The sequence below is a fragment of the Ictidomys tridecemlineatus genome, chromosome 4 (genome assembly GCF_052094955.1).
Source record: "Ictidomys tridecemlineatus isolate mIctTri1 chromosome 4, mIctTri1.hap1, whole genome shotgun sequence".
NCBI lineage: Eukaryota > Metazoa > Chordata > Mammalia > Rodentia > Sciuridae > Ictidomys > Ictidomys tridecemlineatus.
The window spans coordinates 48972559-48994115 of record NC_135480.1 but is presented as its reverse complement, the minus strand read 5'-3'; the positions used below and the strand labels follow the sequence as shown (position 1 = coordinate 48994115).

Below are 21557 nucleotides of genomic sequence, written 5' to 3'. Positions count from 1 at the left end.
AGTCTAAGCTCAGGAGCTTGATCCTGCAAGAACTGTTTCTTCATTTTGTTTTTCTCCTCACACCTGGCAGCAGTGTCCCCAGCCCTTGACCCATCTCTGACTTCCTTAGATTCTGCTATATATCATATTAGATTGTCTCTGGGAATCTCTCTCCTGCTCCCCTATGTTGACCACTTTGGAAGGAGTTATGGTTTTCCCAAAATGATAGGCAAAGGGAGCCTTCAGGACATTCATGACCAGTGCATATCCCAGTTAAAGATCTTGAGGAAGAGACAGAATAGGACGGGCATTTAGGGATGAGCAGGGGGAGGAGGGATGCATACCATAGAGAGCAGGGATATGAGATGACAGATGCAGCAGGGGCATGAGTGGATATGGCTGCAAGTGATTAGTTCTCATGGAAGGAGAGTTTGAGGTGGAGACTTAGCTTCAAGGGCAGATGAGATTGGATAAGCTTTAGTCATCTTTGCTTCTGGGGAACGTTGAGTGCTGGCATATAATGGAAAATGATTTTTACTTGAGTACATGTTGTTCTTTTAAATAGTATAAACTCATGTTTGTCCAGCTTGGGTTAAGAAGGGGATGGATGGTCTGCCTAATTTAATATTCTAGTTAATACTGTATCCACCAGCTTTTGCACATATATGAGGTAAAACATTTACATGTATTTATTCCTTCAGCTAGTGTTTGAAATGTGCAATGTGGCAAATTAGGGAGCTTCTTTGAGTCTGATTTACCTCACTTGCAAAATGAGAATAATACTAATTATGGTAATAGAAGTTAACATTTATTGAGCACTTTCTATGTGCTAGCAAATGTGTTGGTTATCTTAGATGTCTTTGGAACTACCCAATGAAATTGGCAACATTATTATCCTTATTTTACAAGTGAGAAAATTTTATAAATTGCTCAAGGTCACTCTGTTGATAGGGTTGGAGCAAGATTTGTGTCTGGTGGACTCCACAATCTATTCCAGACCACTGTAGCAGATGTCTTCTAGGAGGGGCACTGTGTTAGATCCTGTGTGGCACGTATCCAGCACTGTGCAAGAGCCCGCCAGGCCTCTGGTGATTGCAAATCATTGTTATTGTTGATAAGTGTGTGTTTACCTCCTTATAGCAGGGATGAAGGCCTCTACCATGGGATATGAGGGACACACGTTCAGCTGTTACCCCAATAGCAGTTATAAGGGCTTTTGGGTATCTTCTCACATCCCGTTGTGCATGTTGGCCTCTTGCTTTTCTGAGACATTTCTCTGATTCAGGCTCTATATGGCTCAGCCACCTCCTTCCCAGGCTGCTTTGTATGAGATGAACCTCCAGACCTAACATATTGCCTCTGAGGAGCCCTCCACAGAGCTCTTCATGCGAAGGAATCCTTTTCAGAAGTCTCTCACCTTCATCCTCCTCTCCCTAGCTCCTTACCCCTAAGACCAGCACCCTCACCTTTGGTGTATCTGCCGTTTTAGTGTATACATATTATTGTATCTTTTAAATGCCAGTTGTTCCCCGAATACATTCAGAAGTAAGGGAAACATTGTTTTATGTCAAGTACCTGTTACATAAAATGTGTTATATAATGTTCAAATATATACTGCACAGCAAAGTCAGATATCACTTTGTTTTTTCAAAGAATAAAAGGATAATAATCACCGGCTACACTGAATATAATTAATCTCTAATCAGAAAGTAGGGAAAGACATGCTCTGCCCTCAGAGTTACCGCTTTGAACCCAGCTGTCCTTCTTGGGTGTTCTGAGACTAGGATGCATGGGAGTTGTCCTGTATCTGCTAAAGGGTGCTGCAGTGAGATTCCCTGGAAGTTGCCTTTGTGGGGAGGAAGTTCCTTGACATCTTGCTCATTTCTACCCCAGCCCCTCATCTAGGCAGAGGGAAGTATCTTCTTTTGTCCCCTATACTTAGATTACCATGGTCGACCTCCTAACAGGTTTTTCCCCCACAGGATGTGATCAGCTGTGTCTTCTAAGAATATCCTGTGTCCAGTCTTCTAGGCCTCCCAAGGCCAACCCTGCTTTTCCTTGCCAGCCTGCCCCCAACCTCTATCTTGAGATCCAGCCCAGTCCTGAAGTTCCATCCTGCTTGTCATTCCCCAGCCCTCCCTTGGCCACCCAGTTTATACTCTTTTCTGCTGTACTCTTCACTCCATTGTTCCTTTTACCAGAAAGACCTCTCATCCTTGACTGCTTGCCTTGAATCTCACTTCTTCATGAAACCTCGTCTGAGGACATTTACTCCCATTATACACTAGCTCTCTTTACTTTGATTGCCAGCAATATATGCAGAAGGAATGATACTTCATAATTAGCAAATTGCCATAGCATGCCTAATTAGGAAGGCCAGTTCTCTCATTTTTTAATTGTTTCATGATGAATTACCTTGTCCTCACTTCCCACTCTCCAGCTCTCCTCATTCTTTCACTGGGTGGAATTCACTGGATCCCAACCATGTGCCTGGCACTGCTCTGGGCACTGAGGGTACAGGGGTGAACAAAACAGAGGCCAGTAGGAGAAGCAGACAATAAACAATAGGATACGTTAGCCACTGGTGGTACTGGGAAATAAATCAAGTAGAGTAAAACAGTAGTAATAATCAATGGTGGCAAGAAGGTTGCTTTAGCTATGTCATCAGAGAAGGGTTCCCTGAGGAGGTGACACTTAGCTCAGCTTCAGAAAGATCTGGGGGAAAGTATCTCAGGAAGAGGTGATAGCAAGTACCAAAGCCCTGAGATTGGAAGTAGTTTGATGTTTCTGAGTACAGTGAAGCCAGCATAACTAGATTAGGAGTTCCTTGTGTGCAGATGTTTTCTCCCTCCTCCTTCCTCCTCATAACTCCAAACCCAGTGTTAGAAGGGCCCTACAAATATTTGTATATTGAATTAGAGCAGTTGCCTTTGGTGATGTTATAACCAGCAGTTTAACTGTACCCTGCTCAGCAAGTCTTTTAATAAAACATAATGCATTGTTTGTATGCATTGTTGCATATAAACAAATTAAGGGTCTGAAGGGTTTCCTCATAAGTGTACTTGAAGCATATGTCACCAACTATTACTGTTTTAATTACGTTGAGTACAGAGCTTCAGACCTTAGAATTCTGTTTTACATGCACAACCATCTTAAAAACAGGTTTTTCTCTTAAAGTTTATTTGTAAGGTAGTTGATGGAAACTTGATATAAATTATTCTATATAAAAAAAACCCAGAACTATATTGTGGTTTAGTTTCCAGGCAAGCCCACAAAAGCTGTTTAGTGGCAACTATGGCTGAAATCATACTATTTAGTACTAAAGCATTATTATAGCATTGATTTAGCCTTCTTTGGCTTGGCCCCCTCATCCATATTGATTATAGTTATTTAATATTAGCATTAACCATTTACATTAGTCACTTCTACTGTTTTTCTGGTCTGTCAGAAAGTTTTATAAAAGGAATTTTTACCTTTGTGCCATTAAGATTTGGTCTTATGTTTTATAAATGAGAGAGTATATAGTAGGGAACAGCTGGACTGGTTAGTGGGAGAGGTCCAGTCACCAACTTGCTGAGTAACTTTTGAGTAAGTTGTCCTCATGGAACATTGATTTTTCAGGTCCTTCTCAGCTATGAAATCCTGTGTTTTCTTACCATAACAGAAAGACGTACATATACTTCATTGTTCAAATCCGCCCTCAAATGTCCACCTCTGCTTTATATGGTATGCAAATAATGAGAAACTCAAGAAGCTCCCGTGTATAATACTCAGCAGTTCAGCTTTCAATATGAACCTTGATTTCGATCTGCTATCTTTCTTGATGAGTTGAAATAAATTTTATCCTAGAACTTTTGGTCCAGATAAGATTCCTGTGTTCTTGGCCAACTTATCTTCTATATAATTATGTAAATCTTTTTTTTTCTTTTAACTCTTGGGGATAAAAATGGTGACTATGGTTTGTTTGCTTACGAAATACACTTACAAGTGCCCTTAGGGAAATGGAATGAATTTGCCGGAGAGAACAGAGCTGAAAGAGTGTGGGATTAAAAACAATTTTAAATGTTAAATGCAAAGCTATTTTCAGTATCCTGCTGGAAGAAAAGAATTTTTTCCCCCAAGGCTTTAGAAGAGATTTCTGCTTCAAAGGAGAAAGGAACCTAAGGTTTGGCAGTGGAAGAAACCACTGATCCTTTAACCAACTGCTGCCCCCTCTTCCCCACCTCTGAGTTTTGTTTTTGGCCTCATGGGCCACTTTGCCATTTGAGAGGTTTGATATTTAAATGACGCTAGTGGCAGAGCTCAACTGGCTGTGTTGAAATGATTGAAGTGCAGAGTGCTATGGTGTGGATGTCCTCAGAGGATTCTAGAGTGAGGGATGCCTCCTTGGGAGTGACAGAGCACTTTTAGCACTGCCCAGTTGGTCAGTTTTGAGTGGTATGTTCCTTTTTCTGTGTGTCTTACTTGAAAACAGCAAGGAGTTGGGCCCAGAAGTTATTGCTTCGTGGACTTCACATTGGAGCTAGAGGGTGGTATTGTACCTGGCTTTCCTCCTTAGATGCTGAAATATGAGCAGGAATTTCATCTATTTTTTGTTCCTACAATATCCCCAGCAACTAAGTGTACAGAATACTCACTCAATGGATACTTGCTTATTCATTCAGTGAGTGAATTTGGTTTGGAGAAACCTCAAATTTCCTTCACTCTCTAACAGAATAGGTTCATGAACTTGGGGTTGTGTGGGTTTCTTTTTTTTCCCCAAGTCTGAACCCAAAATCTGCGTTTCCTGTGGACCTGAATTACCATTTCCTTTGGACATTTGTGTTTTTTCTTATTCTCTGTTAGCCAGATATCAGTGCTTTTTACTGATGATGAAGAGTTAACTGGCCATGGTTGTCCTTGCCCTGTTCATGTTCATCCTTATTTTAATTTTAATTGGCTCCAAAGTGCAGCAAATCAGTAACTGAACCACATCAACTAGAAGGAAACATATTGCATGTTCATTTGGGCATAGTATTATATGTTTATTTATTCAGTCAACATATATCTAAAAGGAAATATGGCAGGCACCATGCTAGGCCCCGAGGAAGAGCAGAAATAGTTGTTAGGACCAAGGAGTCTAAAGCTTCTTTGGAAAGATCATCCAAGGCCACATGTAATGCTGATGACATAGTCTAGAGTATAAATGCTGCAGGAATTTAGAGACTAGAGAGTTCTCTTTGAGTGTTGTAGAAGGGAAATGACTTTATGAAAGTTGTCAAGTTTAATTTAGACCTTTAATCTTATCTAGGATTTAGATTCACAGACAAGGTGAAGACAGATCCTTTTGGGGTTGGATAGGTGGGACCACAACAGAATTAAAAAGCACAGGATGGGGATGACCAGTTTGCATTCAGGGACCCAGTGTTTCCTTGGAATGGAAGGTTCTCAAATAACAGTGGGAATTTAAGTTTGGAAGACATTCAGGGCCCAAACACAAATTCTACCTTTAAGATGATTATAATTACCAATGTCTATGGAGTCTTTATAATGTTCTTAGCATTTCACAATTATTAACAAAATCTTGATGAAGTAGATACTATTGTCATCATTATTTTAGAGTTGAAGAATTTGAGGCACAGGGCAATCTTAAGTTCACGTAGCTTGAAAACAAGCCATGAAGGTTATTGAACACTGGACTCTGCCACCTCCCAGAAACTTCCAGGTGCAAAATTTGGGCTTGAGGGCTTGCTTTAGAATCAGAAGCCAGAGTGGACATTTAGCCTGCATCACCATTTTGTAGAAGAGGAAATGGTGAAGTTAAGTGACAAGTCAAAGTTTACCTAGTGAGGTAGAGACTAGTGGGCAGTGGAGAACCACTGGAGTTTTTAAAAAAATTTTTTATGATATGAAATAATTCTCCCTAAAGCATGAATGTATTAATGTTCTAGTTGTATTAGAGCAGAGAGAGGGACTAACTGCAGCAGAGGTTGAACAGGAGGTTAGGAGGTGAATTCAGGCAAAGAGGGACAGAAAACCAGAACTCTGAATTAATTGACAATTATGTTAATCGGCATGGCTCTTATCAGTCTCCCTTTAGGTTTCTGGAGTGTGGTGAACATCTGCCTCTGTGAGTGGCTTTTAAGTGTGTGAATCTGCACTGTACTGTGACTTCGATGCCTAAATTAATTAATTCTTCAGAAGCAAAGCACCATTATGGAAGACAGATGTTTAAAAACAAATACCCATATTTTCTGGAAAGAACACCAGGTTAGGAGTCCAACAATCTGTACACTAGGCTGCTTCTGCTACCTAATCACCGTATACCTAAGCCAAATCACTTAGTGTCTCAAACTGAGCCTGATTTCTTGTCTGTGGAACAGATATAACAGTTCTTGTCCATCCCTTTACAGTGTGGATCTGATGCTGGAGTGAAATGAGGAAAGAATGTGGGGTTTAAAGTGGTAATGTTGATTTTGGGCTCTGGGGAGCAGTCCTGCAGTTTTGATAGTGAAGGTGTATTGTCTAGGAGGGTCCCAGGGAAATTCCCCTACCTCCAGGGCTTCTTGAGGGATGTGGCGCTGTCCGCCACATGGGTGCTGACAGGCTCCTCTCTGCTGGGTAGGGCCATGTTTTACAGACAGTTATGCATTTCCCCCCCCCAAAGAGGGAGAGCCACAAGCCTAGGCTTGGATGGAAAATAAGGCCCAGATATCCATGTGAATCTGTTCTTCTCTGGGAATACCTTTCAAGAGAGTGATGGGCAGCTATGAACCAGAAAATCAAGTGTCAGAATCTAGCCAGCTGGCTAGTCGGGCCTTCTTGGATGTTTCCCCTATCCTGAGGCATTAGGCAAAAATCCAGAAGAACCTTGATTAGCCTGAGGACTTAATGGATGAGCCAGCATGCTGTCCAGGTAATAACTGGTTATAAAGCCTGTAGCAAAGCCATGACTGGAGATCTGCCAAATCTTAATTTTTGTCAGCAATACATATGTATTTACGATTGTTAATAGTAGTACCTAACCTTTGACTGTTGACCATATGCCAAGAACATGTCTTTTCTCATTTATTCCTCACGGCAGCTTTGTGGGGTGGGTGACATAAGTTCCATTTTCTAGTTAGGGAGACTGAGAGTCGGAGGTGCCACAGATAATGCACGCTAAGTAGAAAAGCTGCAATTCAAACTCAAGATAGGCTGGCTCCAGAGCCTGCACTCTTAACAGCTGCCATTTTCCTCTTATCTTTTCCTGCACTCCAAAGTGCAGAAAAATCCCCGCTCCATTTTGAGGTTTCTGACAGTGCTGTGGGTCTTTGGAATGCGGTGTCGGTTGATAGACGTGTTGCCATGCAGTGGCCTCAGCTCACTGCAGCTCTCTTTTCTTTACAGCCCATGACTGACGTCCTGCCAGCTGCTCTGAGGCTGGTGAGCAAATGGATGCCAGTGATGAATGCAGCAGAGAGACTTAACTCTTGCCAGCTAATGCATGTGGAGGAATTTTAAAGACAGTAAAAGAGATTGCTCTTGGTTTGCTTTTCAAAGAGTGGCTGGGTAGCTTGTAGTCGGGTCTAGGATTCAGAGTGATGCTCATCGGAATCTTGCTGCTAAAGCTTTTCTAAACAATGCCATTTTACATTCCCGTGGAATATATAGTCATTTTTATATATGATGTCATATTTAATCTTCACCGCATCTCTCTGGACTAGGAAATAGCCTTGAGAGTTTATTGGCAGCTGGTTGGTGGCAGAGCTAGGACTTCCGTATTGCTTTTTTGACTATAACTTCCACACTCGACTCAAGTTTTCTCTTTGCTTTTCTGCTGAAGATGCTCTTAAATGTTCTGATTCACCATATTTAGAAGTCAGCAGGAATTATTAATGTGAACTACTTTGTGCTGTACACTGTTACTGAATCAGAGTAAATAAAAGTCATGTGATTGTTGTGTTGTGTTTAATTGATTTGCACCTCTCTCTATGGTTCAGAACACACATATATCTTTTTTGATATATTACTTGGAACAGCTACCTTTTTACCTATAAAAGTCCCAAGGATTTAAAGATAATAAAACATGGAGTTTATATAACTTCTTTTAAAAGTTGACCATCAAGTTCTTGCTCAGGAGCACAAGCTCCTATTATGACAGTTTCCATGGAGATGTTACCTTGCCTCACATTGGTTCAACTTTCAGTGCCTTTTCTAGCAGTAGAGTGAGCTGCTGAAAGAGAAGACTGGTCGCAGTTGTCACCTCAAGTTCTCTCCCCTACTGTTTCTGTAGGAGGCTGATTTGCTTTTCTGGGTCCTCTTAGTTTTTCCTGTGACCCAAGCATAGATCACCTTTGAGGTTCAGGTGATTTCATTTTTTAAAAGTTTCCTACAAAATAAAATTGAATGGAATGCTTTTTACATACATGTGAACATTCCTTTAAAGCATTTAATGAAGGGCAAGGGGCTTTGCTAGGAGAAAGTGGTCTCATTTAAGCTTCTTGGGCAAGTTCCTCTGTTAAGGAGACCTATAGTGGCTAAAACCAGGTGGAAGTTGATTTCTGTCTCCTTTGCCAGTCCAGAGTGGAGGGGGTCTTGGTATCTTGAACATTCTGTTCCTTTAAGGGGAAGACCTGGAAGTGGCCCATTCTCTTTTCCAGTGGCGGGAACATAGTCATGTGGCTGCAAAGACGCTGGGAGATATCTTTAGTTAGGATGCCACGAGTCTAGCAAAGTGTCCGTTTTTTAAGAATGGAAAGGAGGACAGCACTGGGGAAGGCTAGCAGTCTACCATTGTGGTGGCAGTGACAGGAGGTGAGTAGAGTTGGAAGCTGGTGCTAATCAGCTGGGAAGATACTTGAGTGCAAGGTCAGAATCTAGGCAGCCACATTGAAGCCAGGTGAGTGCAGTCATCTAGAGGTCAGGGTAGCTCATCGCTGAGAAATGGCCCAGCCAGGTCACACCCAGAAGCAAATCTGAACAATCCAAAAGATGTTAGATTGTCAGTAAGAGGAGAGTCACCAATGTGAGTGGTACTTTAGAAAGAACACTGGATGAGATGTCAGAGACCTAGGTTTGAGGCCAGCCCTCTCACCTCATAATCTGGGATAAAATACTCCAACGAATGTTTGTTTTATCATCTAGAAAAGGGAAATAACTGTGATGGCCACCCCCAAGGCTTAGTGTAATGCTGCTAATGAATGGGGAAGCTCTGCAAACTACAGGTCCTGGAAACATGCATAGCATCTGGTTTATTCACCCTTGTAGTCCCAGCACCCAGCCTGGTGCTTGACATGGACACATTATTGAATGACAATGTGAAATATTACAAGGAGTGAAAAAATGCATGCGCTGAAGGACGTCTTGCCTAAATAGTCTTCTCTTCCAGGCAGAAAGATTCTTGTGCTGTCTTCCATCCAAGCTCTTGGGCCCACATGTAAAAACCAGGTGTTCACCAAGGACAAGGGCAGACAACAGGGCAGCACAGGACACATATATCCTTGGCTCACTCCACTCTGTGGGTGACAGGATACAATGAAAACTGAATGAACATGAATTAATCATTAATCATTTCCACTTGCAGATTGGAAGATGAAACCTTTCCAAAGTCACTGAGACTTGATTTCTTGCTTCAAAATACTAAGATGCAATTATAAAATTCTTCTGTTGATTTGAAAAAAAAATGTCATTTGTTCAAAACAATACATATTTAGTAAAAGGGAGATACAGACAAAAGAATATAAAAATTAGCTTAATACTATAATGGGACATTTCTGTCCAAATAATGGTAACTTTTTCCTTTTGGTGGGTAATTGGGAGCTTAATTGAATAATTAGTTTTGTTGTGATTTCTTAAACTTCATGAAAGGCTTCTATTATTCATTTTGTTGTTTAATTTATTCACTAAGAGTGAACTTCTTTCCTGGAACTCTATGGAATATTTTTAGATGGACTTTACTGGGAAAAAGCAGTTACTGAAATTATATTCACAATATTCTCAGTTTTTAAAAAAAATCTCATTCATAGAAGGAAAGTGCACCAAATATTAACAGTGGTTCTCACCTGGTAGAATTTTATTCTCATCCCTTTCTCTGTAGTCAACATTGCATATATCACTTTTGTAATCATAAAAGAGTAGTAAAAAATTAATCTTATAAATTAATACTCTTAAGCCAAATCGAGAATTTCTGTTTTTTGTGACCTGGCCCTGGGCTATACACTCTTAAGTGGACTCAGACCTATGGAGACTGCTTCCTGAATGAGGCATTAAGGAGCCTGTGATGAGGAAGCTTCCCTTCCACACAGCAACTAGCAAGCTAGAGGCTTATAAGGTGTTAGAAAAGTATTCAAGTTAACAATCCTCCCATAACCTGGCCAGCCTTTAGTACAGTTATTTAAAGAAATGAATTCTTCAGGGTCCCTGTCCACTATGTGACTTTTTCTCTTTTATCATGTGCTTATGTGTATCACAGGCAGCCTGACTGCATTATACTGGCACTGGATGCCCCTGCCCCTGCTTCTCTCAGGCCCCTTTTATTTCTGATGTTCTTGTTCACAATCATGACTTTGTTCATGTAGCTTCTTCCTTCTAGCATCGTTATTGACTGAAGAGAACTCCCTGATATCCTTGTCCTTCTCCCTGTGAAGCTTCCCTCCCTCTTTGTCATTGCTCAGGTGAGTGACCTGAGAAAGTGTTCATGAGATGGTGCAAATAGAAGGGGTTAGGACTGCAGAGAAAGCCGGGAGCACTGGTTGGCTGCAGAACTTTGAGGAGGACCCTGGGCTGTCCATTCAGCGCTTGACCCACACTTGGCAGGGCCGGCTATGGTGTGGCTCTTGAAGACAACTCCTTGGTGTTTGAAGCCAGATAGCTCCCAGCTGTGCCTTCATCTCTTGAGGTCTCTTCAGTATGGTAGCTGCTGCTCTAGATGCTGGCTCTGGGGACAGTGATGAGCAGGCAGACCTAGTCTTGGCTGACTGGAGCTTTCACTGTAGTGGGAGAGAGAGAAGCAGGTAACAAGGAAAACCAATGAGAATAATTATAGGTTGTAAGAATGGCCTCAGACGAGGTGACAAGTGGAGTAGAAGGGCCAGAGTTGGGATAGGAACCCAGGTCTCCGATTCCAAAGCCTGGCTCTTTCTTAGATCCTCTAGGTTTATTGATGGGAAGGAATGAGATTGAGAAGACTTCTAGGGAGGACTGAGCTTCTCCTATTCAGACAACCTGGGCCAGACCAAGGTCTTCAGAGGGAGATTCAAAAACTGAGGGCATGAGCAGGAGATGGCTCTCTTGGTCACTCTAGTTGTTCATCCCTGAACTGTACCAGGTAAGTAGTCATCTTTCTGAAGAGTCATGGGCCAGTTTATACACAGAAGCCTAAATTTCATGCTGCAGTTTTGTCTGAAGGCACACTTTTATTTTCTCTCCTATTATTTTCAGCTCTTTTTAAAAAATTCATATAGATTTTTTATTGTGCCAAGTAGAGCCTTTAAAGACAATTGTCTTATACAATCATCTTTATTTCAAAAAAAGACAAATTAAAACTTAAAAATTGAAAGACATATTCTCAAATCAAGAGTAGATTCTGAAATTGAATGATTAAATATATTCTGCTTTACGACAATCTCTTTCTCCTTTTATTTCCAACTCTTAATGATTATTTTTTTGTACTGAGAATTGAATCTGGGATGTCTTATCACTAAGCTACATCCCCAGCCCCTTAAAAATATGTATATTTTTAAAATTTTGAGATAGAATCTCCTTAAATTGCTGGGGCTAGCTTGAAAATTATGGTCCTCCTGCCTCAGCCTCCCAAGTGTCTGGGATTACCGGCATGCACCACCATGCCTAGTGAAAGAATATTTTTATTGGTGCAATATAATTTTACATAATGGTGGAATTTATTATTATGTATTTGTACATGCATACAATATAACAGTGTAATTTTCCTCCTCCCTCCCTGGGCCCCCTTCCTTTACTGGTCCCCCTCTGTTTTCATGAGATTCCCCCCTCCTTTTTTAACTCCCATCAGGGAACTATTTTTAATTGACTCCCCCTTCCCCCTTACCCAGCCCCCCAAAGTCCCTTTCCTGATGGCTCAGACTATTGCTGTCACACATATGGAGAATATTTTGCCTTTGCTACCCTTTCTGAAGCTCTGATAAGATCAGCAACACTCACAGACCCTTCTTCATCTCTGTCTGCTAGGCTTTAGACAGTGCAGAAAAGCTGGTGGCTGACAAACCCAAGTTATTTCACTGAGCATCCTGACTGAGTCTTCTTTTGACTTCCCTGTCAGATGTTGAGGCTGGCCATTTGTCCAGCACTTCACGTTTCCCATCTCTGGAAGCCCTCAGGACCTTCAGATCTGTGGAGTCTCAGAAGCTTTCCTCCTGCAAACATGAATGATGGTGCTTTTCTGGCCCCTTTCCTCCCAGTTTCCTTCGCAAAGAGCAGAACCTTTGGAACTTGTCCGTATTTGATGCATTTGCCAAAAAATTTCCAGTTATTCATCTCCTGAAGGGGGTCTGAGGAATCATTTGGTTTTCAGAGCTTCCTCAATCTTCTCCCACCCACGAACTGGGACTTTGTACCAGAGAATAAGTCATTCATCCAGTGATCATTTAATGCTCCTCCCAGGGCCAGGAAGACTCTTTGTTCCCAAATCAAATTTCCTTGCAGGGAGGGACCTTGTTACTACTCTTCGTTTGGTTGTTGTACCTTCCTTTACAAGCATATCTGCATCCATGATATGAAGAAAGGGTGGCCTGCAGAGGGCCTGGATTCAAACCCGGGGTGGGAATGTTCCTTTGGAGAATGTACTCTTTTGTCCCCAAATATTTGCTGGCTCAGAATTGTAAAGTTTCGTTTCAGCCTTAGTCTTATGGTTTCTCCCAATTCATACAAGGGCCTTGGGGTTCACTGTATTTAGCACATGGTTGTTGAGTCTGCCCCTCATGTTCACGGTCATCCTTGGTAAAGAGGCCTTTCACTTCTTGTCTCCTGCTTATGGTTCTGTAGCCTTAAACAGCTCTGACCCCCATCTTGATCCCTATGAAAATGTTGTCAGGAGCTTTGGGGACACAGGGCTATTTGGCCTCAAGGTGTCATTGCTCCCATTTGGAACATGCCTGTCATAATCTTTATACCTCAGACACATCTGCAGACCTCCTTTTATGTGGCCACATATAAAGAGTAAAGTACATTCAGTTTTCTCTGGAGTAAGCAACTTTATTTTTAAGCTTTTATTTAACAAAAATAAATTTGTGCAATTTTATTTTATTTTTTTTTTAAGTGTAACCCATAAGTTTCTTCTTAGTGCATTGAATGATTTCCTCCCTTCACATGGCCTTGGTCTGATGGAACCTCACCTGCCTGGCAGGTATTCCCACTCCACACCCCTCAGCATGGAGGCCTCCCCTTGTGAAGGAGGAATTGCAGAAATGGTGCCTTCCCCTGTTTTGAGACAAGACAAACCTGGAGATGGTGGGAGGGTTGAGGGGTCATCCTCTGGCTCAACATCAGTTGCAATCTACTCAGCACCTGGCATAATGGGAAGGCACTAGAGCGTGAAGAGCAAGAAAATATCTGACGTGTGTCCACTGGCTGCCTATGGACTGATGTGGGGAGGACAAGAGTGAGTAGGGCCTGGGTTAGGAAGCAGTTGCCTAGTGTCCAAGCTGGCACTGCTGGTGGCTGTGGGTGTGAGAGAGGGCAAGACATAGACTGGCCTTCACTGGGTGCCCTTGCTGTTTGTCCCCAGGCCTCAGCCCTCTGATCCATGATCCTTCCCTTCCCCAAGTGGGCCAGGCCCCGCCAAGCTCCTGCTTCAGGGCAGATACTCTTCATTCCCCCTGGAGTGCTCTTCTCTCTGCTTCCCAGTCCAGCAGCCCTGCTACTGCCTTGCTCAATGACCTTGAGCAGGTTATCAGATCCCTCTTGAACCTCAGTCTAGTCTTCTGTGAAAGAGCAATTACTGAACCTACCTCTTGGAATTGTGAGGGTAACATGACATGTTGAGTGTGGTTATTGGAGTAGCCTCCAAAGCAGTCTCCTTCCAACGTTGTCCTGCTACTGAGTACTCTCTGCACAGCAATCCTGAGTTGTGGGGGTCAGATCAGGTCAGGCCTCTGCTCAGAACCCTTTCAATAGTAGCTTCCTATCTCACTCAGAGGGAAGGCCAAATTTAAGCATGGCCCACAGAGTGTCCCAGTAGTTCTCTGACCACTTCTCCAACCCCTACTCCACAAGGCCACACTACCTGTTCATCAGGCTGGGTTCTGCACAGTTCAGTGTGGTGCAGATGAGTGGTGCCACACCCCTGACGAACGAAGTCTACAACTTGTGTGACTGTCCCTTCTGGTCCTGCCTGCCCTTCTCTTGCTTCACTCCAGCCACACTGGAATCCTTCTGTCCTTCAAACATGCTAGGTGTGCTTCCTGTTCAGGCTTTACCTGCTGGCTGCTCTCCCTGGAACGTTATTCCCCAGGATGCTGGTATGGTTCCTTTACCCTCCTTCTTCAGGTCTTTTCTTAAATGTCACCCTATTGTAAATTACATCGCCTAGCCCACTGCCCCCTGGATGTTCTCTTTGTTTTTTTTCCTCTTAGCAGCTGTCATCATCTAATGTATTATATATTTTACTACTTATTTGGTTTATTGTCTGTTGCCAATAGAGTGTTAACACTGTGAGGACAGTCCCTGGTGTTTATGTTACTCACTGCTCCATTGTCAGTACCTAGAGCAGTGTCTTCAGTAGAGACTCAGGAAGTAAGTAAATGGGTTTGTGCTAAAGCAGGTGGAATGTTGGGTGCAGAGCTTAGCACGTGGGAAACACCCCGTAAATATTGGCTGGCCATTGTTTTTATTGTTGTTAATTATCCTTCAGGGATAAGTTCAAATGTGGCTTTCTCTGAGCCCTTCCCAGCCCCTCCTCAGTTAGCCACTGTTCTTGGGTCCTCTGCCCTCTGTGCTCCTCTTTCTGTTTGGCATTCATCATGCAGCATTAGTGGGACTTGTCTCACATGTTTTTCTTTTTGAATCTAAATTCTTCCAGGCAAAGGCTGGGCTCATTAGATTTGTATCTAAGGCACCTGCATCCACCTATCAGCACACAGTAGGAGCTTCATAAGCTTTTGTTACTGACAGCTGTGGCAAGTGGAATGAGCTTCTGATCTGTCTGCTTGTCTCCAGTGTCACTACCTAATGGTGTACCTCCTCACAAGGAATTTGATAAACCCTTAAAACACTTAATGACAACAATGTAAGTAATTTTGGAGAGAAGAGTACCTTGGATGATGTCTGGGTGGCCTACTTGTTGCACATGGAGAGAGTCTGGCCTTTTGGTTACTTGGGCTTTGAGGAGTTAGAGTCATTCAAAGGAGATAGGTGAGTAAGATCAGCATGCTTGGAAGAGGCTGGGGGTGGGGGGAGAGAAAAAAGCCCAATCTGTTCTGAAAGGGATTTGGAGGTGGAGAACATTGCTGCTCAGGGTGGTATCAGTAGGAGAGAGGCTCCTGCCCAGTCTGGGGAGGTGCTGAGAGCCTTGGGAAGGATGTGAGAAGTTAGGAATTTGGGGTCCTTTGAAGGGAGGACCTTAAATGCCAGGGTAATAGCTTTGCTTCTGGTATTTGGCAGGAGGGTTTCGTTGTGGATGTTTCGAGGGTATGGGGTTTGGTGCCAAGAGGAACAGGGGACATAGGAAGGAGGTCTGGAGTCATTTATTTTCTTCTAGAGTGGAGCTCTCTTGTGGGTCCTGCAAGTGGCATACAGAGGGCTTGCACTCAGAGATTAGCCTTGGCACTCTGAGGGGCAGCAGAGTTTTCAGCTGAACCAGCACAGTACAGGGGTAATTAGAGTAGATAGAGTACTGAGTAATTAGAGGTCTTGGCTAAGAAACTCAGCCTCTTGGGGTTTCACTTTCTTTATCTGACAGGTGAGCAGTAAGCAAGTCACATCCCTCATGTCTTGGGTCAGGATTAGCCTGAAACTTGGAAAAGGTTGAGCTGTCCCACAGGAGGCAAGTGGCTAAGGACAAGGCTTGACAATGCATGTCTGGAGGGTTTGAGCATTGTTCTCTCATCCAGAGAGATTCATTCTGTAAACTCTGAGAGAGTTCCCTTGCCATTCTTCTTGCCTGCTTTGGGTTGGAATTCTAGAAATGACCTTGACTCCTGGAACCTTTACTGTCTTCTGAAATGGGGTCCCTGGTTTGGATCCAGCATTCTCGTTACCTGTAGCTCTGGCCCAATTTGCTGAGAGGTCCTCTTAGCTTTCCCCTGATGTTCCTTGCATCTGACCTCAAAGCCCAGGCCTAACCTGCCCCAGTTGAGGCAGCCCTGATGGCATGAGGGCATGGATCCTGCAGTTTCCATCCTGTTCACTCTGTTTACCCTCAGCCTTTTCCCACGAGGCCCCCTAGTTTTCCCCAGCTCATTTGAGATGACTGCCTAGTATTCAGTCAAGGAAATGTCTTCAATAAGCCATGAACTTGTTATGGAGCTTTTACATGGCTTCTAATTTTTGCTCTTCCAGCTAATGCTACATTAAGCCATCTCTGTGTATTATGGAATCATTTTATTAAGTCGGCATTTATCTAGCTAATGGCAATGGCCCAAGATTCAATAGAGAATCAGATGATTTTCTTTTTGCAAGAGGAATGTTGTGAAGATGCACTAAATTTATTTCAAATGCTGGAGACCATCTTTGTTGTATTTTTCATGAATGAAGAAGCAGGGTAACAGTAATGTGAAATTGGGAATAAGTGAAAAGCTGGGTATATACAAGAAATTCATGATGTATTTGTTAAGTGGGGAAGCAAATCAATAAATCCTCTGCAGGAGCAATCTACCTGTGAAAATTGAGGAATTCGGTAATAATGAAATAATGAAATTTTTTTTAAAAAGTGATTGCTTCTTAAGGATGTTTTAAGAAATGCCCTAAAACAGTGCATAATAAATAGCATTTCTGAGGAGAAATCATATCTCCTTCAGCAAGAATGAGCTTGTCAGGTGCCATTAGTGGTGGAGGCAGTCCATAGGCTCGCTGAAAGGATTTGGCTCTTGTGACCATTAGGAAATGACTGGAGCAAAACTGACAAACAGTCGTCACTGACTAAGCCCCCAGAACTGTTTTGAGCCCGAGATCCGTGTAGGCTCTGGGATGTAGGAAACTCTCTTCTGACCTGCTCATTTGCTGTTTTTGTTGTTTCTGTTGTTTTAATCTCTGGTTATTTATGAAGTGGCTCTAGGCTTTGCATTTCAGTTTAATCTAGTAAATGTTGACTGAGTCTTTATGCCACATAAGGTTACAGGGCATAAAGATTTGGGGAGAAAGAACACAATGCCCCCTTGTTCCTGCGGTGCTCATGATCTGGGAGTGGGAAGGGCAAAACAAGTTTACAGCTGATGATTATTTAAGGAAGATTAAGAAAGGGGCCCTAGCAGACACCAGGCCCATCCTGTTAGGAAAGGGAGAAATTCTGTCTCATTTTGGGCAAGGGAATTGAGAAGAGTTTTATGGAAGTGGTTGGTTTTATTGACACCTTGAAGGACAGACTGAAATGGAGGCTGGACATTCCCTGCAAAGGTGAAAGTTCTGAGTAGAGGATATGGAGTAGGAAGGACATGGGGCTGTTGGGATTTGGTGGAAACGTTGGGCATGTGTACTAATGGCCATTGGGGTGCAACGGGTGTCGGGCATGGTTCTAAATCCTTATATGTATTAATTCATTTAATCCACATAATGACCCAAGTGAAGCACTATCATTATCTCCATTTTATAAACAGAAGCTAAGACTTGTAGAGATTAATCAACAGTCAAGATCACACTGTTAGAACCAAGATTAGACCCCATTTATGTGGCTCCAGAATCTGTGCTGTTAACCACGAAACTCTCCTGCCTCTGATGTGAGGAAGAATAGGCACTAGACCAGAAAAGTGGACATATAACCATGTTTCTAGGCTTAGAATGTCAGCATTTACGGTGTAGAGCTGAAAGAGGGGGCAGAAATGGCCATGAGAGGGATTGGAGAGGTGGGACGGGGAGGTTAGTAAGAGCCATGAGGGGGCCTGTCAGCAAGGCCCAGGCTGCGGAGTTGCAGCAGGTGAGCCCAGAGAGTTTGGGGCCAAGGAGAGAAGGGCAGGGGGCCTCTCCTGACATGGGTGCTGTTTACTCAGGGAGAAGAACAGCCATTGGGCATCACTGTCCTGTCCTCTTATCTGTGGAAAGAGGCAAGTGTGACAGAGGGGGCAGGTGAGAGCTAGCACTGCTAATTTGGCAGACCCGGTGGCTTTTCTGCAGCCTAATGACTTTTGAAAGCTGTTTTCTGTGCTGAGACACAAGTGTGACTTCCCCCATCTGAGTGCTGTGGCAATCGCTATTTTTCCTGGAAAATTGGGCCCATGTGGGCTCTGCGTGTGGTTTATTTGAGTTCCATTTTTATAGCCTTATTACCTTGTCCTCATGATGTAAGAAGCCTCTCTCTCTTCTCGAGCTTCACTGTGAAAATTGTTTCTTAAAAGGCACAAAGTGTATCTCGTCATTTGGGAGGTGCTCTCTGAGCAGCGGTGCTTTTCTGCAGACTGCACACACACTTCTCCTCGCCCCTGCTAGCACTCCTCGTTGTGTTTCTCTGATTGTTGGCAATTTACAGAGAACGTTGAGGCAGCTCTTGAATCTCACCACCTAAGTGTTGGCCAATTTTCTTCTGGAAATAGTTTATGCACGTAAATATCCATTCAACTCCTTTCTTTGAAATGTCACCCTACGGATGACCCTGCCAGGGCCTGAAACCTGGTCTGGTCCTCTGGCCTTCAGTTAATAACAATAGCCATTAGCATCCAGGGAGTCTGGGCTGTTACTAGGCACTGTGTGAAGGGATTTATGTTCATGACCTTAATTATTTCCAATCCCTATGAGGTAGCTACTATTATTTATCCAGTTTTACAGATAAAGAAAACAAGTCCTAAAGGAATAGAGAGAGACTATGCAGCAAGTAAATTCCAAAGCTGGGTCTCAACCAGGTCTTTCTGACCTTGGAGCCCATGGGCTTGTTTTATTCATTCATTTATTCAACAACAAATGATTGTCTACAATATACTGAGAACTGTTCTAGACTTAGAGCATTCAGCAAAGAAAAAAAAAGGCAAAAATTCCTGCCTTCTAGCCAAGGTATAAGTGTGTAGTTACTGGTTCCATCACTGGGAAGGATGCTACAGGATGCTACAGAAGCAGGACTTTGGAAATGGGAAATGACACTGCTAGCTGTCTTTGGGGCTTTTGCCCTTTATTCTTTGTGTGTTGGTACCAGTGAGACATGGCTGCCTATAGGCTCAGTTAGAATCCCAGTGAAGGGGAGCTCCTTTCTGTGCATCTAGCTATTAGTTTTAGAGGAAGGCTATGATTGGCCCACTTGGATGATGTGCCTATCCTTTGGGTCAGTGACTGCTGCCAGGGAGGGAAGTATTTTAATGTGGGCTGGATTGTAGGCCCATCTGTTGGGGCAAGAAATCTTTTTAGGAAAAAGGCAGAAGATATATATATTTGGGGAAGATTAAGAAGACTTTACCTTGGCTTACTGTAATAGGTTTTGAGGAATTTATCCTATAGCAATGCAGGAACTCTTTGTAGCATTTTAAATAGGGAACTTGATCAACGTTGTTGGTTTTTTTGTTTGTTTGTTTGGTTTTTAATCACTCCAGACACTATATGGGGTTTTGGTTGGAAATAAGTGACTGGAGGTAGGCAGGCTGGTTAGGAGACTGCCAGTGGGGCTCCAAGGAGAGCTTCTGAGATGTAAGCTTATAGTCCTGAGTATTTCTATTTGCATTTTACCTCTAGCTACAGCATCGGTGGTGGGGACTTGACGGGGTGAGGGTGGGGGTCTAGAGACAATTTGGAAAACATGACTTGGTTACCAGTCAGAGGCTGGAAGGAGATGGCCTTAAGAAAGGTTCTCACCTCCACCAAGAGGGTAAATAAATATTCTCTGGAAGGCTGGCCTTATCATTGAAAACTAGTTATTAGTGGTGGCAGATTCCGCATACCTTCTTTGCTGTGATTCCCTAACTGGAAAGGGAGGCTGAATGCTTGCATGTTCCTCCCTTTTAAGTTTTCATTGGTGGGGAGTGCTGGGGTTGTGGCTCAGTGGTAGTGTGCTTGCCTTGCATGTGTGAGGCACTGGGTTCCATCCTCAGCACCACATAAAAAAATAAACAAATAAAATAAAAGGTATTGTGTCCATTAAAAATTTATTTAAAAAAAAGTTTTCATTCTTTGAGAAATCAGAAAAAGGAGGTACTGTCAGGACTGCCGTGGAGAAGTGGATGGATGAGTGAAGGATACTGCCCTGGAGACCTACAGTCCCACAGCTTCTCCAGGATATAGCTCTACTTTAGGCTTTTAAGGAATTTAAGCAAAGAATGACATGATGTGACTCAGGTTTTAACAGATTTCCTCCTCTAGTAAGAATAGACTGTGGGTAGAGGTAGGAACAACACCGAGGATAGAAGCAGGGTCCTAAGTTAGGAGGCGATTGCAAAAATCTAAGCTGGTAATGGTGGAGATGGTGAGGAATGTTCATATTTTGAATGTAAAAATCAGTTTGGGTGATGATTGGATATGGACTGAGAAAGAGAGGAAACAGGAGCAATTTCTAACCTATGTCCTGGGGGATGAAAGGTATTTCAAACTGAAAAGGTATTTCAAACTAGATGCTGTGAGGAACAGGTCTGGAGGGAGGTCAGGGATCTGGGTCAAGCATGTCAAGTTTGAGGTCCCTAATGTGGTCTCAGAGTGTTCCTATTTTGTTGACTTCTGTCATTGGCACTGGCTGCTGAGTGTACAAATCAGGAGTTCAGAGAGGTCCAGATTGAGGAGAAATCTGAGTGAGCATGATCATCAGCAAGGAAGTGATATTTGAATTCATGAGCCTACGTGAGATTACTAAAGGAGTGACAGTGAGGGATGCAACCAAAACAGGAGGTGAGATGAGGAGGAACAGCCAGAGAGGTGGGTGTAAAACCAAGAGAGAAAGCTATTCTTGAAATCAAGAGAAGAGAGTGGCCAAGCAAGAGGGAACAATTAACTGGTGTCAATACCTGCAAGGTGAGGAGGATTAAGGCATGACCAATGGATCCAGCAGGCCAAGTGCATGCTTTTGGACCTAAGCTTATTATTAAAGTCATAGGTCCTGCCCTGAAGAAGAATATAATTGTGAAAAAAAAAACACATTTAGAATTCATCAAAATAAATCCAAGATGTGAAATGTGAAGATTGTACCATGGGAATTGTGCAGAAGAAGATAATACTTCTGTGGAGAGGATTGAGTCAGATTCATTTATGTATTCATTTATTCATTTATTTTACTAAAACTTATTGGGTGCCAGGGACTTATTTGGGAAAGAGTTATTATTTAATGGATATAGAGTTTCTATTTTGTAGATGAAGAATTCTGGAGGTAGATGGTGGTAGTAATGGTATAATAATACAAATTGTACTTAATGTTTCCAAACTGACCCTTAAAATGGTTATGATTATAAATTTTATGTTATGTGTATTTTGCCACAATAAAAAATTGGCAAGGAAAAATGCACTTTTCTTCCCTCCCTGCAACCACG

The 21557-nt window shown here is 42.8% G+C and overlaps 1 protein-coding gene across 15 annotated transcripts in view; it reads left to right on the top strand.

The window, feature by feature from the left end:
- The window catches only part of Bmal1 (basic helix-loop-helix ARNT like 1), a 98819-nt gene that overhangs the window by 4751 nt on the left and 72511 nt on the right, over positions 1-21557 (top strand). The gene's annotated exons all lie outside the window — the stretch shown is intronic.